This window comes from Mus caroli, unplaced genomic scaffold (genome assembly GCF_978045245.1).
Source record: "Mus caroli unplaced genomic scaffold, Mus_caroli_1 scaffold_6, whole genome shotgun sequence".
Lineage (NCBI taxonomy): Eukaryota > Metazoa > Chordata > Mammalia > Rodentia > Muridae > Mus > Mus caroli.
The window spans coordinates 122,143,348-122,159,976 of record NW_028227261.1 but is presented as its reverse complement, the minus strand read 5'-3'; the positions used below and the strand labels follow the sequence as shown (position 1 = coordinate 122,159,976).

Here is a 16,629-nt window from a genome sequence, read left to right as displayed (position 1 = left end):
TCTTCATATCCTTGAATCAAATCATTGTATGACCACAGTCTGCAGTAGCAGTTGGAAGAGTCTAGCAATTCTCTATCAAGACAGGCAGCAAAGAGGTTTCCAGAAACACAGATCAGAGTCACTTGACTCGACTAGTTGGAAGATAAAGTTTATTTCTCATAAAATGTTGTTTGCCTAGAATAATTTGTTCCAAATGCAATGGATCATTTCTGTTTTAATTTTTAATGTGGGTACCTACTGATGTACATGACTCACATTGCTGAGAGAGCTGTCTTGTGCTTTCATTGATATTCAAAAACGTGTATGTTTTATTGGGCAGATGTGTTTTGGAAATGTTTAATTCAGAAAGGGTTCAGCTTGGGATGTGTTATGGGGGTGGAGCTGGTGACACCATATTACCACCCTGTTTGATCTTCACGTCTTTGGAGACGTTGACATAAAGTAGGTTTCCTGATGACAAGAAACCTGCTTAAACAGGTTATGGAGGGAAAAGGCAGCAAGTGTATACAAGTCTGTTGAGGATTTTCCATCAGAGAAGGAGTGGGGAGCAGTGAGCATCTGGAGGGAGCTAAGAGGGGTTTTAGGTTGAAAGGTGTCAAACAGTCGCGTGTGCTGATGGAAATGGTGAGAGGGAGAGAGACAGGAAGAGAGGGAAAGGGAGAAGGAGGAAGGGGGAAGGGAGGGAGAGAGAGAGAGAGAGAGAGAGAGAGAGAGAGAGAGAGAGAGAGAGAGAGGTAAATTTAGTAAGAGATGGCTTACATGAGGGAGAAGGGGTAAGATGTAGAGCTTTAAGAACGGTGGTTAATTCTGGAGAGACATTGGAGTAGGGGCATCAGCGAGGCCCAAGCGAGGGACAGATCATTCCTGTACCCTCAGGAAAGAGAGCCAGCAACAACTGAAGGATCACAGAAGGCTTTTAACTCATTTTCTTTTAATAACACAGTTGGCAGACAGAGTTTTGTTTTAGCTCAAAGTTCGGGTTCAAGGCCACGGGGCAACATCTTCATGATGATACATAATGTCATTTGTCAGGGGTGAATGTGAAGAATTCAGCCAACTGGCTATGCCAAGATTAACTTATAAGTCCATTCATCTCACAAGAGGCTTCACACATTCATGAGGACAGGATCTGATGACCAAAGATCCTTTCTGATCACACACACACACACACACACACACACACACACACACACCTCTTCATGTTGTATGTAGGGATTATTCGAGTCTGAGTTTCAGGAGAACAAGCCAGTGGCTAAACTCTGGATTTGTTTGTTGTTTCTTTCCCTTGCTTGGGTCTGGTGAGATGGATGATGTCTGGTCCTGCACTCACTTAGCCCCCTTCCTCTGAGCAGTGCAAGAGAGCCCGCTGATAACCAGTTGGCGCCTTGGCCTCCTCTCTCTGATACTGTCAGCCTGCTTCCCAATAGTGTGAATGGAAAAGGAAGTTTATGAACAAAAGGGCCTTGGGATTCTTTGGGTGTTTTTCCTTTCAGCAAAGGTCTCTGGTCTTCCCAACCTCCCTTAAATGTTTATTAGCAGATATTGCTCTGGAGTTTGAGTATCTAAAATTTCCACAAGTGGCTCTAGGGACTAGCAGCTTATATGACTTATATTTCATTCCAAGGAAATACTGTTCATCTGAAATATTATATTCAGTGATAGCAGTATCAACCATTCTCTTCTGTGCTGGCTAGTTTTATGTCAGCTTGACACAAGTTCAAGTCATCAAAGAGGATGGAACCTCAATTGAGAAAAATACTTCTGTAATATCTGGCTATAAGCAGACAAACCTGTAGGGCATTTTCTTAATTATTGATTGATGGGGGAGGGCCCAACCCATTGTTGAGTTGTGCTAGCCCTGAGCTGGTGGTCCCAGGTTTTATAAGAAAGAAGTCTGAGCAAGCCATGTGGAGCAAGCCCAGTCAGCAGCACTCCTCCATGGCCTCTGCATCAGCTCCTGCCTCCAGGCTCCTGCCTTGCTTGAGTTCCTGTCCTGACTTCCTTTAATGATGAACATTGATAAGCCATATAAACCCTTTCCTCCCCAAGTTGCTTTGGGTCATGATGTTTCATCACAGCAATAGTAACCCTAACTAAGACACCTTCTGTATCTCAGGTTAGTGACACATGACTAAGTCTGTGTCATCTCACGACATGTCCCAGGTGAGGGGGTGGTTTAAGAAAAAAGGAAGTGAATGTGTCTGGTTTCACTATGAGCAGGACGTGTGCGAGTCCTCGAGCCCTGTGGACAGAGCACTACGTAAGGCAGAGATCCGAAGTCCCTTCCCTCATTAAACATCCTTCAGGTTCAGGGAATTCTCAGTAAGGAAGAGAGATAAAAACTGTAAATATTTATCCAGAGATTCCTCTTAGAAAGTGCCAAGCAGATTCCACACAGTGTATACACCGAGCCATCTCCGTCCTAAAGGGTATTGTTTCCTGAATTCATTTTTACCCCGACTGCGCACTACTTTGTAAACCTGGTGTGGATTCATCGTAGAAAGAAAAGTCCTTTGAGTAAAATTCTCTTTCATGTGCTCCTTTTGCCAGTGAGTGGATAAACAGAGAAAGGAAAAACCCCAAGGGCTTAGACCTGAGCAAGTTGACATTTGGTAATAGAAATGTGTCAAGACCTCCTGTTGAACACTTCTTCCCAAATGAAAGGCACAGATAGAGTGTGGGGAATGGAATGTGAAAGGGCTCCAAGTGAAAGGGCTTCAGAGGGTCCGATGCACAAGCACAGTCTACATTAGTGTTGGGATGGAGTCACCTAGAACGCTGATGAGATCGTGGTTGGCATTTAAAGACGAAGGTTGTGGTAGAGCGTGCTGTCTCTGCCTCAGTGTTAGGATAAGTTTGTGTTTAAGGTTGCATTCTGCTGTATACATTGCTTATAGTGGAATACTAAATTGAAATGGTTTGTTTTTATTTTAAAGCTTAGACTTTTCCAAAGACAGTAGCTCAGGGCCATGAGAGCGCAAGGACCCCATGTGTCATGAGTGGCATTTGAAGGAACTCCCACAGGGGAGACTTAGAAAGATAGCATGTTGCCATGCTTGGTCACTTCTGAGTATGGAGCATGTAGGTATCCTTCTTGATGTCTTCCCTGGAGGAAAGACGGGTGGTTTTAGGCTAGCATGAGATAGATTTGCCTCTGAGAAAACTCTATAATGATATATGCAAGACGTTGTGTGTAAAGTCGTCCAAGATGAACATGGCCGTCTGGGAGGTATTACCATTCTGCTCATGGGGAATGTTCAGTCAGAGCCAACCATTTGCTGTTCAGTCCGTCATAGAGATCCTCCCAGGCAGCTCCCCAGATGCTGTCATTTTGGGGAGGATTTATTCTTGGAAGTGTAGCTTCTTTGTCATTGACTGCTGACTTGATTGAAGTGGTGAGGATAACTGAATGTGCCCTACCCAGGGGGCACCAGGTGCTCTGCCCCAGGGTATCCATACTGTGTTACTTTTGGTGCTGGGGATAAATTTATCCCCAGCTTTAGCTATGTGGTGAAACTTCACCTTCAAGCTAGAGCTTTCCTCATGCCCTATTTTTGTCTTAAGAAGAAAAGGATAATCCATTGAGCATAGGTGGGGGCCACAAGCCCCTGCTTCTGTCTTCTTTTCCCTTCTGAAATCTGTTCTTCCCATAGTGAACAGTGAGAGTAACAGAAAACATAGAGCTTGTTGCAGAGGAACTGTTGCTGTGATCCAAGGGACATCCTGAGGTAGGCAGGGCCTGATTACTTCAAAGCTTTGGATCCCAAATTTAGGACATAGGTCTTTTCAAAGCATAGTTTGATGACTAGCATTAGGAAAATTGCCCTTTCCTTGTCCTCTCTCCTTGTTCAGTGGTAGCTGTAGAGTGGCTACCCCCGTACATAGATAAAAGAATTGCCAAGCAGGAAGCAGCAAATGTTTGAAATGACTTTGGGAAACTCCACAGAGTGGGGGTGTCATGTGGGCTTTTAAGATGGATCTCTCATGCATCCACGTACAGCTACTTAATTGCTCCTTATGGTTCAGCCTTATCGTCTGTGTTCTGTCTCCGTGCCTACTTTACTGTTTGCTCTCCACTCATAGCTAGCTGTTCTTGGTTCGGTTCCCACTGGTCCTATCAGAGTGTTCAGGGAGCTGCTGCTGGACATGGAGGTAGAAACCACAAAGGGGAAGGCCCCAGTGGTTTTAAGATGAACCTTTGCTTGTGTTGCCCTGTTACATTTGTCTACCAGTACAACAAAACAGGTAAAGGTTTAACTAAGCCCTGTTCAGCGTAACATTCCCCATAAAGGAGGCCTTTCTGGGCAAACTCCTTTCTACTTCAGAGGGTCCAGGTCTACAGCCTGTGTATTGGTGTGTACCTGAGTCTGCTCCTGACCAGCCCTTGTGTACACAGCCTTGTACGTGCCTGCTTCTAACATTCATAAGGTCTCAGGCATGGACACAATTGATTGGACCCTGTGTCATATGATTAAATATTAAAATACTAGAAATAAATCTCACAAACGGATTATCTGAGATATGTTTGTGATCCTTCTGCCTTGGTGTGAGAGTTTTCAGAGGCCAGAAGAGAGGGTTTGAATTTAACAATAGTCAGGCATTTAGAGTTCTAACTAGAGACATGGTAGTGTGGGAACCAATATACAACAGCTCTTTCCTGCTTTTCCTCCTGTTCCCACACTGTGCTGTCCTGCATGTTGGGGAACTTCCAGGCCACACACACAATGTATCACTCAGGGCAGCTGCCCTGGCTGGTTGCTTGCCTTTCAGGTTGATATACCTATGAAAGAGGAAGGACGCAGAGGAATGGCATCCACAGAACTTTGAGTCTTTCTTGGGACCCGTTGGGAGGAAATTCTGAAGGTAGAGGGGATTGAAGACTTCATGGAGGACAAGGGTGAAGGGGCTTTCTGGTCTGGCTGAACTAGAGTGAGCCCCTCTTGCCTGGGTGGAAGGGCCTCACTGCCTGAAGACATTTATTTGAATCTCCTCTTCCTTCAGGACAATACTTTTGCCTTGGCTTGTGAGACAAGAATGAGTTACCCCATCCTGCCAGGCCACCAGGCCCTCGTATAGGTATCGCTACCATAGGTGCCACAGAAACAGATGCCGTTGATGTGTTTGGAAGTTTTCTTGCCCAGAACCCTCATATTGTCCTCTCCTTCAGGCTTTGCCCCATTCCCTGCTGCACAGGGCACCTAGCCCACATCTCTGATGCAGGGTGTGGACAAGGAACCTGATGGCTTCTGTGACTGCCACCCAGCTTCTCCTTTGTCTGCCCCAGAATAAGCAATCTCGGAACAGTGTGAGGAATTGTAACTTTTTTTTCTTTTTTGGAAATAATATCAGAGGACCTTTGAGACCTAAGAATTTTGTAGGTGCTGATGAAGGGTCAGTTTGTAATCCCCTCTTTGCTGCCTTCCCATTGACCAGGTCACTTAGCTCATCGGCCTGCTGCTATTTAGAAAAATGGAGAGTAATTAATACCTGCTTTGGTTAATAGCTACGTCATCTGAATATTTTCAGGTCAGAGTTTTAGATATAGACACGGAGAGCAACCACACTTTGCCGGCGAATGTCCTGCCTGTAGAAGTTTGTTTAACCCTCCAAGAGCTTTTAAAATAATATTACCAGGAAATGCGATTCAGATTTCCCCCAAGTTGACAGAAAAGCATAAAATCTGTTTCTAACAGATGTTCCCTCTGATCCCCAAATGTAAACATGTTTGCAAGACAGTAGCGAGACAACCCTGTTTACACAATGAAGTACTGAAAAAAAGCAAACAAGAAAAGCATCACCCCGAGCAGTCATTGTGATCAAAGAGCCGACGATTATTAGGGTGTAGAGGGAACTGATGACTCAAACTGGCACCACCGCGGTCTCCAGATTTCAGTTTCGTAACAGACTTTCTTTTCAGGAATATTCTTCATTTACACGCAAATCCGATTTTCTTTCTAAAATGTTTTTTTTTCGATTTTTGTCAAACCGAAATTCTAGGATCCCTTCAAACGATGACTCTGATACCCAGATTACACTCAGATGAGCATCCTCTGGACGCATCTCCGCGTGGAGCGCACACACAGGGCTCTACTCCTGGGATCTTGTGCCTGAGGGGAGGAGAGATGGTCTCCCAAGTGCAGCGAGTGGCTTGATCTGCTCCTACCCATCTCCAATTAGTCAGAGACAAAGCAGAAGCTCTCAGGCTGCCTGTGGTGGAAAATAACTCTCTGAATCAATCAAAGTGTGGTATTTTGATCCTTTCATATGCCTGGGTATTCTGGGCAGCTGCACTCTCAAGTCGGTGACTCACAGATGAGAGATGTAAAGCATCGCTGAATGATGGCTGGCTGAAGCAAAATGTGTCTGATAGGAAATAGTCACCATTTGCATCAAGCAGAGCAGTTTTTGTGAGAAAAACCGTGATTGCCCTTCAAAATAAGGCACCTTAGGACAGAGCCCAGGCTGCTGGGGAGGAGGGCAGCTCGGCAGAGATCGGTTAAGAGCACAGTTTCTCTTGGAAGGAAACAGAAGTTCTTTTACTTTGAGAATAGTAAGAAGTCCAGACTCGATGGTACCCTCACCTGTTTATGCCCATGTAAGTAGACAAGGGGGCTGTGACCTCAGCTCTCTTTATAACAGCATTCTGTGGAAGAGAAGTTTGTGTCTCACCATGGACTTGAGACTGCAGGGACTTACCCCTCTTAGTCATTCTGTAGGCTGTCAGTGGAGAGGCGTGTTGCATGCTCTATGCCCAGAGCAGGGGCACCACCCTGCGATGGGAGGGATTAGCAGTGTGAGCGCTGGGTGTGTAGAGTACAGTTGGATTATTGTGCTAAACTTTGCCTATGCTTTGGAATATTAAAAGTTACCTAAGACTCTAACCCATATTCAAAAATTGTACATGCAAAGAAGACCTATCTGAACTGATAACCAAGATCAGCAAGTTCATAGGGTTAGAAGACAACGTAAGCCAGAGGAGTGCTCAGAAGGTGAATATAACTGCTACCCAAGCCTAAAGACCTGAGTGCCATCCCCAGAACCCATGGTGGAAGGAAAGAACCAACTCCCACAAGTTGTCCTTAGGTCTCCACATGCATGTCTGCCCTTACAAACAGACACAAACATGCACATTCAACATGGAATAATTGAAAAGTTAACATACGAAAGTTAATTTCATTTCTGTATATTAACAATGAGACACAAGCCGGGCATGGTGGCGCTTGCCTTTAATCCCAGCGCTTGGGAGCTAGAGGCAGGAGGATTTCTGAGTTCGAGGCCAGCCTGGTCTACAGAGTGAGTTCCAGGACAGCCAGGGGTATACAGAGAAACCCTGTCTCAAAAAAACAAACAAACAAACCAAAAACAACAACAACAACAAAAAAAAACAATGAGACACTGAAAATGAAATGAGGAAAAATCTGTTTACAATAGCATAAAAATAATAAAATACTTAGGAACAAATTTAAGAAGTAAAACCAGGTATGGTAGAGATGCTTAATCCCAGCACTTGGGAGGCAGAGGCTGGTGGGCCTCAGAGGCTGGTGGGCCTCAGAGGCTGGTGGGCCTCAGAGGCTGGTGGGCCTCAGAGGCTGGTGGGCCTCAGAGGCTGGTGGACCTCAAAGGCTGGTGGGCCTCAGAGGCTGGTGGGCCTCAGAGGCTGGTGGGCCTCAGAGGCTGGTGGGCCTCAGAGGCTGGTGGGCCTCAGAGGCTGGTGGGCCTCAGAGGCTGGTGGGTCTCAGAGGCTGGTGGGCCTCAGAGGCTGGTGGACCTCAAGTTTGAATCCATGTTAGGGCATTTCAGACCAGTCTGAGAAATATAGGGAGACCACCCTATCCCCCCAAAAATAAACAAAAATCTATTAAGGAAAGAATACAACATTTGAACTCCAAAAACTATAGAACAGTACAGAATTATGAAAACTTAAATAAATGGAAAGACATCCAATATTCCTAAGTCAGAGGACACACTAAGATAATAATACTACCCAAACTGTACATATTCAAAGCAGTCACCATCAAAATTCCAGTTGGCTCTTTCTGCAGGAATTGCCAGTCTGGTTTTAGAATTCATATGGAGAAGCAAGGGGCCCAGAATAGCTCTATCTTAAAGAACAAAGTTGGAGGACTCACACTTCCTTATTTTAGGTCACACTGCAGAGCCACTGCAACAGACAGCATAGTACTCCACCTCACACCACACACAATGATTAACTCAGTACAGCCGAATTCAGAATCTCTAGAGCTCCTACAGGGTGTGTAGCTAGAGAAAGGATGCTCTCAAGATAGAGACCAGCTACACAGCAAGTTCCAGGTCAGTGTGGGCATGAAACACTGTCTCCCAAACCACAGGAGACAAAGGGGAAAAAAAAAACAACAGGTAAGGGTGACCATGTAAAAATTTAAAACTTCTGTGCTTTTAAAGAAGACCATTAATTAAGAAAGTAAAAAAGACAAACCTTATGAATGAGGTAAAATATGTGCAACTTGCATATCTAACAAAGGTTTAGCATCTAGGATATATAAGTAATTTTTGTAATTCAACACTCTGGTTTTTTTTTTGTTTGTTTGTTTTTTGTTTTTTCGAGACAGTGTTTCTCTGTGTAGCCCTGGCTGTCCTGGCACTCACTTTGTAGACCAGGCTGGCCTCGAACTCAGAAATCTGCCTGCCTCTGCCTCCCAAGTGCTGGGATTAAAGATGTGCACCACCATGCCCGGCACTCTTAAAGCAAATAACTCAATAACAGCCAAAGAATTAAAATATTTTCCAGAAAATATGTACATGAAACGACACTCGACATCATTAAACATTAGGAAAATAAGATTACAGTCATAATGAGATGTCACCTTACCCCCAGTGAGATGAGCGTCCAAAAGACTACCACAATGCCTGTGGGGGTGTGGAGACCCTACTGACGGATTGTAAAAGAGCACTATCAGGAAAAGCATTTTGAACAGTTGCTCAAAATGTTAAAGAATCAGTGTATGTCCCAGTACGCTAAACCAAGGTTCTCTAGAGAACTAGAAGGGGGCTTGCATCCATGTGTGTGTGTGTGTGTGTGTGTGTGTGTGTGCGCGCGTGTGTGTAAGAAAGACTTGAGAATAAATGTGTTTTGAGGAACTGGTTCACATGATTATTGTGGAGGGCAATATTACCACTTGGACAGGATCTAGGATCAATGTGAGACAAGCCTATGGGTATACCTGTGGGGATTGTATAGATTAGGTTAGCTTCTGGCCAGTGATGTGAAGGATTATCTTGATAGGTTTAATTGAGGTGGGAAGACTCACCCCAAGTATGGGCGGACACATTCCCTGGGTCCTGGACTGCATAAAGGGGCGGGGGGGGGGGGGGTAATCTGCACACCAACAGTCACCATTCTGTTTCCCCACTTCAAATGCAGTGTGGCCAGCTGCTATAGGTAGGACTCAAACCTACCACAACAGACTGGATCCTTGAACTGTGAACCGAAATGAACTCTTTGAGCCTTAGGTTGCTTTTGTAGGAAGATTTTAATCACAGCAACAGGGAAAGTATTAAGAAAATTAAGACAATATGGAAGCTAACAAGTCTAAACTCTGTTAGTCTGACTCCAAAGACAGTCTGCTCTCCCTCAGAAAGGCCATCAGCTGTTTGAATGAATCGCGCTTGTATTCTAGACAGTAATTTGCTTTACTTAAAGACTACATTAGTCAACGCTAAGCCCATCTTGCTCCAAGAGCAGAAACCCTAGTGTGGACTGAATAAAGATTGCCTCACTCGGTGGCCAGAGTGAGCAGATGGCTTACTCCCAAGAAGCAACATAGGAAAAACTAAATGATTTGTTTTCTTCTTAAGAGCAGGAAATGTAAAACTTAAATTCAGAGCCGGGCGTGGTGGCACACGCCTTTAATCCCAGCACTCGGAAGGCAGAGACAGGTGGATTTCTGAGTTCCAAGCCAGCCTGGTCTACGAAGTGAGTTCCAGGACAGCCAGGACTATACAGAGAAACCCTGTCTTGAAAAACAAAACAAAACCAAAAAAAAAAAAAAAAAAAAAGAAACCTTAAATTCAAAGGTGGGGGGGGGGGGCGGTTGTTACTATTGTTTGTTTGTTTGTTTGTTTGTTTTTAATTTGGTTTATGTTATTCAGTGATATAAGTGGTGGAAAGAATCAATGTCAGCAAAAAAAAAAAAAAAAGACAGGAAGTTAAGTGAGATCTAAGATGACTGTAGCGCCTACAGAACATCAGCTAGACCAACACAGCAGAGACTGACCAGAGGAGCGGGTGTTCCCAACACTGTCAGCTAACTTGGTGCAGCCATGTTAACAATAGGCTTGACCAGAAGCCAGGTGACGATGTCCCTAAAGCCAAACCAGTGCTGAGGCAAACAGCACCAGAGGAAATCACCCCGAGATGCCCGGGGCCTTAGGGCCAGTGCTGGGGCCTGGGAACAACATGAACTCTTGTTCTTCTACAGATTTTAATCTGGAGTTCACAGATGCATAGAGGACCCCTAATAGACTTGAAAAGGTCCTTGAACCTTTGATTACCACATGGAGCAGTTTTGTGTGTGTTAATTTTTTTCCAAGGAAGGAGTCATCAGGTTGTAAAAGGACCTTTGATAGGAGAAATGTTAAAACATTATTTAGAGTGCCAGGCTAATTTTCTGGCCGTGTGATACATTGCACTAAGTGGTCTGGCACTCCCAAGTCTTGGACTAAAAATGAATTCTTAGTGCATGAGCTCACTGCCTGCAGGGCGGTTTGATTCTGCCCTGGCATTTGATAGGACTTGTTAAAGGATTAGAAAAGGCAGGATGTTGGTACGTTTGAGGCCATTAAACCAAGAAGGAAGAAAAATGTATTGTGGCGTTGAATTAAATGCTGAATGGCTAACGACGTTCTTTATGGTCTTTGTCAACACTCGGAAGGAAACCCTGCTTAGAAACAAGTGAGTGACAAATCAGCTCCGTCTAGATGCAGCATGTTGGGAAAACAAGTCGTCTTTCCAAGAAGCGCCGCGTCGGTCATGCTTTGATAGTGGAGACCGGGAGGGCTGGGATGCTTGTGTCTGTGATTATAACTAGTATATGACCTAGAAAAAGCATCCAAAGGTCCTTTTCCATATGGAGACCAGAGTTCCTACAGCTCTGGTGTCAAATGTGGAAAACCAATGAAGGGTGTGTCCTGGAGGCCCTGATCTATAGGAGAGATTCTATATAAAATGAGGCACAGCCCTCAAAGTGCCTTTCTCTCCAGGCCCTTGCTTTAAGTCTTATTTTTGGTCTTGATCATTAATTCCCTTTCATTACAGTAGATGGACAGTGGTGATGGTTGCTCAACCAGAAATGTACTCAACGACCACTAAACTGTTTATCTAAAATGATGAAAATGGTCAATTATAAACTCTGGATACTTTATTATGACACAAACATAGATAGGATAATACAGAGTGATGACGGTCCACTTATCTTATGTGAGAAGAATTCTGTGCATGAGAACTATGCGGTCAGAATCTTGTCAGTGGCCAGTCTCACCCAGAGAGATCCTGAGGGCCCTGCCAGCCAGGGAAGAAGAGAAAAAGGACAGGCCAATTTCTGTGTCAGTAGGAATAATGAGCCAGGTGAGAAATCACAGATGATAAAGTAGAGACGAGGCGGGGTAGATTGATGTGAGACGTAAGGTGAAGATAGAACTGACAGCCTGTACTGAGGGCCTAGACAGCAGTGAGGAGCAAAGATGACTGCTGGAGCAGTTGGGTCCACGGTAGCATCTTCTGTTGACATGCTGCCTCACGCCTCCCTTACCTGCCACTCGCCTCACTTGTCTTTAAGGGCTCTTGGCACGACTTCCTGTAGCCTTCCCTTGCTTCAGCTGCCATCCTTGTATGGACCCACAGGGTCAGCTCAGAAACACACTGATTTGTGAGTGTGGGATCGGTACGCGCAACCGTGTCGCCTGGATGGCACGAAGCAAGCCAGTCTGCAGATGAGGCTGAGAGGCTGTGTGGCTCTCAAGAAAGGGTCAGAACTGTGCAGGATCTCTGTTGGCTTCTAGAAGAAAGATAGCAGAGGTCTTAGAAGACTGAAAATCTTAGGAGGAGGCAGAAAGATCTCTACAACTTAACCAAGTACTGAAGCTAGGAGGAAGAGTTAAGGCATTGTTGATGAACATCCAAGATCCAAGAAGAAACATTCTTCATGAAGTTGACAGACGCTCCTAAGAGGTATGCCTGCTTGCAGCCCACAGTGAACTTGATGCCTGGCTGTGTGATATATTATCCTTGAAGTCACGTGGGCACTAATACCCCGATGCCATTTGAGAACCGACTCTGCGGATGTTTGCTGGGTGGGCATTGCCAGGGCTGATGATCCTCTCTAGAGGCTGGATTTCAGGATGAGATTGCTATTATGGGTTTTCCCTGTGATACTCAGCAACCATGGACCATATGCTTACAGTTACTCCTCGAGGGAACTCTGACAAGATGATGATACTGCTTTTTCAAAAGAAACTACAACAGAAGGGGAAGTGGGTTGGGGGGACACACCTCTAAGTTGTAATGTGCTTCACAACGCATGCGCCTAACAAACTAAGCAGTCGGTTTGTGTACAAACTGCCACAGCATCTGCTGCTTTGCCACCTTGCTTTGCTGTTTTACTTAGTGCCCAGAAAAAGTGAACACCATTCCTTTGAGGAGGGGAACGTACTCTCTCTCTGACTGGTATGAATATCAGTGTTGTGTAGGAAAGAGGTGGCTGCTTCCTTGGGTGAGCCTGGGTCGTCCCTCTGTCCAGCAGTGTGCCCTTAGGTAAGGCATTTTGAGTGTCCGAGCCAAGCTTCTTTTATCCTCCAAATGGGCTAATAACACTGAAAATCCCTAGCTCAGTCCCTAATAGAAGTTTTCAGTAAAGGAAAATCACGGTGGTAATACAGACGCTGCACCCACAGACTGGTGTCTGTTAGTTACAGAGTCGATGAAAGTCTAGGAATTAGTTCAGATTAGCTAGTTTTCACTCATTTCTTTTTGGTTACTTCTCCTTTTCTTATAACTCTTTTTTTCCAAATCGCTTGGTGACAAATAGTTCAGGTTGCAACCTCTTTTAGGATAGGATAGATGAAATCTGAATTTTGCTGTATCTGGGAACATAAACACCGTCCTTGGTTGTTAGCCAGAGTGAATTCAGGCTCAGGAAGAGAAGGACCGATGGTCTGAGCACTGTATTCCAGCAACTGCGTTCCAGCTACAGTTCCACAGACAGAACAACTAGGGGTCTGCACCTGAAACGTGTAAATGGCTTCTCCCTAGGGCATGTGCACCTGTGTGTGTGCACCTGTGTGTGTGCGCCTGTGTGTGTGTGTGTGCCGGTGGTTGTCAGTGTTGTATGTGCATGTGTCTCTCTCTGTCTCTGTGTGTGTGTTCAATATTAATTCACTTTCTCCATCCTATTGAACTGCCTTTATCTCTTCCCCCTTTTTGCTCTGTGATAGGCACATTTCCTTGTGTTGCTTTCCCAGGGCAGTAAAAGACACAAGAGCCCGAAGACTTGCAATCCAAACATCTCCAATCCACATCATAAGTGGATGTCTAAATTCTGTCTGAAAGATAATTTTTAAATTCATATTTATAGATTCCAAAATTTAACGCCAAGTGAACCCATTACTTGATAAAGCTTTTCTAGCCACAAAATCGTGTCCACATTTAGTCCTTCTTGGTATGAGTAAGGACTTTAGAACCACTGTCAGTAAACCTATAACTAATATTTTGGCAGAACATTTGAACTTGATCTTGCTTAGTAGCAAATAATCTCTAAATGGTTTTATTTTTGGAATTGAACTTTTTGTTTTTCCGATCACTGTCCATTCTCTAGGCACTCAATCCAGAAGTGGGGAATGCCCCTGTGTAAATGGGGATTCGTCTCAGTATTAGCCCTAAAAACCAGTAAGCTGGTTTTGGACAGAAGTGGTAGCCTGAACCTAGAAAACTCACCTTGACCTTTCTGTGCAGCATCTCTGCTGAGAAAGCTGTTGCTGATTTGTAGAGAGCATCCACCACTTCAGGAGATAACATTGATAAAGGAGAGAGAAGGAGAAACTTTTAATCCCACAGCCAAGGGGTGCCACCGTGGATGGTTGTTAGCGTGCATTCAGGCTCAGTACGGACATGGACCGATGTTCTGAATACTTTATTTTCTGTTCTTTGTGTTACCCCACATCCTGGGAAGGTGGGAAGGAGCAATTAGGGAAGGAATTTAACCTCAGGAAGACACCAGAGGCTCAGTGCTGGGAGTGAGAGGAGCCCTGAGCTATCTCTATGTCTTGAAGAAGTGATTCTGCTCGTATGAGATCTGTGTGTGGGTGAAAATGCCTCCACCTGCCGTCTCCTGGGGGAAGTAGCTCATCACATCCTCTTAAGCCCACTAAGACCAGCTCAGCTAGGAGTTAAGCTGTCGGGGATAAAGAACGCAATCAGCCTTGCCTATACAACTTTCCAGAAAACCAAATCGTTTCGCAGCTAATTGGTACAAATGTTCCCTTGCCCACTGTTTACAGCTGGAGATCCTCTTGAACATTTTTATGTAATTAAACACCATTTACTCTTCCTACCTTAAAAATGCAGGTCCTGCCGACTCTTTCTTTTAAGTAAATTTAAGATTACACAAGAGGGAATTATAGACAGATAATTTCCCACATTTGCAGTACGCTACTTTATTTGGAAATGAATGAATAGAAACCGCTCACATGTCTACTTCTGCACTTCCCCTGCTTCTCTTAACAGTAACTATGAAGAAAGGAAAAGGCGGTGTTGTCATGCTTGGTGTAGCTGTACTACAGCACATCACCCACTGTTTCCTAAGAACTGTCCACTGAGCCACTCTGTGTGTGGAGTCTTCAGAAATCAATCTTGTTAGAAAATGCAATCGAGGCAGGAAGCATCCAGTGTTCCCTTATTCACCGTTGTTTCTAAGAGGCCAGGAGTTCAGAGCACTTACTGGCTGAATGGGGGTGATATATGCTATCCTGTGGGCCACTAGGCCTGGAAGACCTCCAAAAGAGCAGTGTCCTATGGTTGCGTTGTCTGCTATCCATGTTTAGCTATTTAAATTTGACTTAGTTTAAAATCAATTGCTCATTCTTAGCAGGTAGACTCCAGGTACTGGGTCGCCACACTGAGGCTGCTGTGCTGTGCTGTGCTGTGCTGTGCTGTGCTGTGCTGTGCTGTGCAAATGCTGAGGTCCCCATTATCATAGAAACCTAAATCAGTGGCCCCAAGACTTTTAAGAGCATCCCTTGTGACCATATCATATAGTTAACACAAAAAGCCTATTTACCAACCTGCTTGAGACTATTGGTCAAATAGCAGTCAGATTGCTAGCAAGGCACCGTGCAGCAGTATGAATCTGTTTGACTGTACCAGTTGTTGAAGTAATAAAGCACCAGAGTTAACAGAGACTTGGTGTTCTAAGCTCTTCACTATCTGCTGAGGCTTTAAGGGCACTGGCTGTTTCCCTAAGGTTCTCGGACCCTTCTTCAGTCAACGTAAAGTGAGGAAGCTGATGACCTGGAGGGTCACAACACTGCAGGCCAGATTGGTGGCTGCTGCTTTGGGTGTCATGGTGCCTTGACTTTGAGAAGGGGCCACTTTCTCAGGGTCATTCTGTAGGCTCACATACCAGTGTCATGGCCATGTCCCAAATGACAGAACTATCAGCTTCAACAAGACCTCAGACATCATCTCATGACCCAGAGAGTCACTCAGCTAGTTTGTGACCAACTGAGAAATACAACACTTAGTCTCTTATTTATTTATTCACTCGCCTATTGGCTACCTCTTTCTGTGTCTACTGTAAAAATGGGGATTATTAACCTTAATGCCTGGCAACATTGTTAATAAAAAGCAAGATGTTTCTCAACCTTAAATGTATGTCTTATAATTTGAAAATCCCCCCAAAATCCCCACATATTCACATATATTCATATACATATTTTTCCACCTCACTTAATCCTAAGAAGAACCTGTGTGAAGAGTTAGGCTCAGAGGCAGAGCACCTGTCCCACATAAGGAAGCCACTGTGACACAGAGGGCTGTGTCTCTCCGGACTTAGGAACAATAATCTCTTGTAAATGTACGGCAATACAACCATGTGGCATTGCTAGTTTTGGGCCTGTGGCATTTTGCAGTTCAGGAGTTAGTGATATTGGAAGTTACTGCTTTGCTCAAGTGGTGAATTTTTTTTTTTTTTTACACTTTGATAATCTGCCAGTTGCACAGACTTTGGTTCAGCATGGGCGGCTTTGAAGTATATTTTTAAAATGAGAGAATCCAGATTTGTAATTAGCTTTGCAAATGCTAGTTGTACAGTTTCAGCATCCGAGGAGCTTCTGCTAATGTCCCTGTTCCTAGTGGCAGTTCTGTGTGATTTTTTTTTATTCCCTCTCCGTCCCCCAAGCAATTAGGAGAAACAAAGTCTGCTCTCTGAGGATCACTTCCTCACCTCCTCATTTGTATAAACTATGAGCTTGGTGACCTCACCGAATTAATGATATACCTGATCGCAACAAAGGACAAACCTTTATAAGCCACTCTACCCTCTTAGACTCCTAATTATCAGGACAAGGTTCCCTGAATTATTATGAAGTCACAGTGAACAA

The 16,629-nt window shown here is 44.5% G+C and overlaps 1 protein-coding gene across 3 annotated transcripts in view; it reads left to right on the top strand.

Moving 5' to 3' along the window:
• Nucleotides 1-16,629, top strand: part of Bach2 (BACH transcriptional regulator 2) — a 345,285-nt gene that overhangs the window by 160,949 nt on the left and 167,707 nt on the right. The window contains exon 3 of one of the 3 annotated variants that reach the window (XM_029476474.2): nt 5,998-6,595. The exons of the other annotated variants lie outside the window; for them this stretch is intronic. The gene's annotated coding sequence lies outside the window, so the exon portion shown is untranslated. The remainder of the gene's footprint in view (nt 1-5,997; nt 6,596-16,629) is intronic. 3 annotated transcript variants of the gene reach the window in all.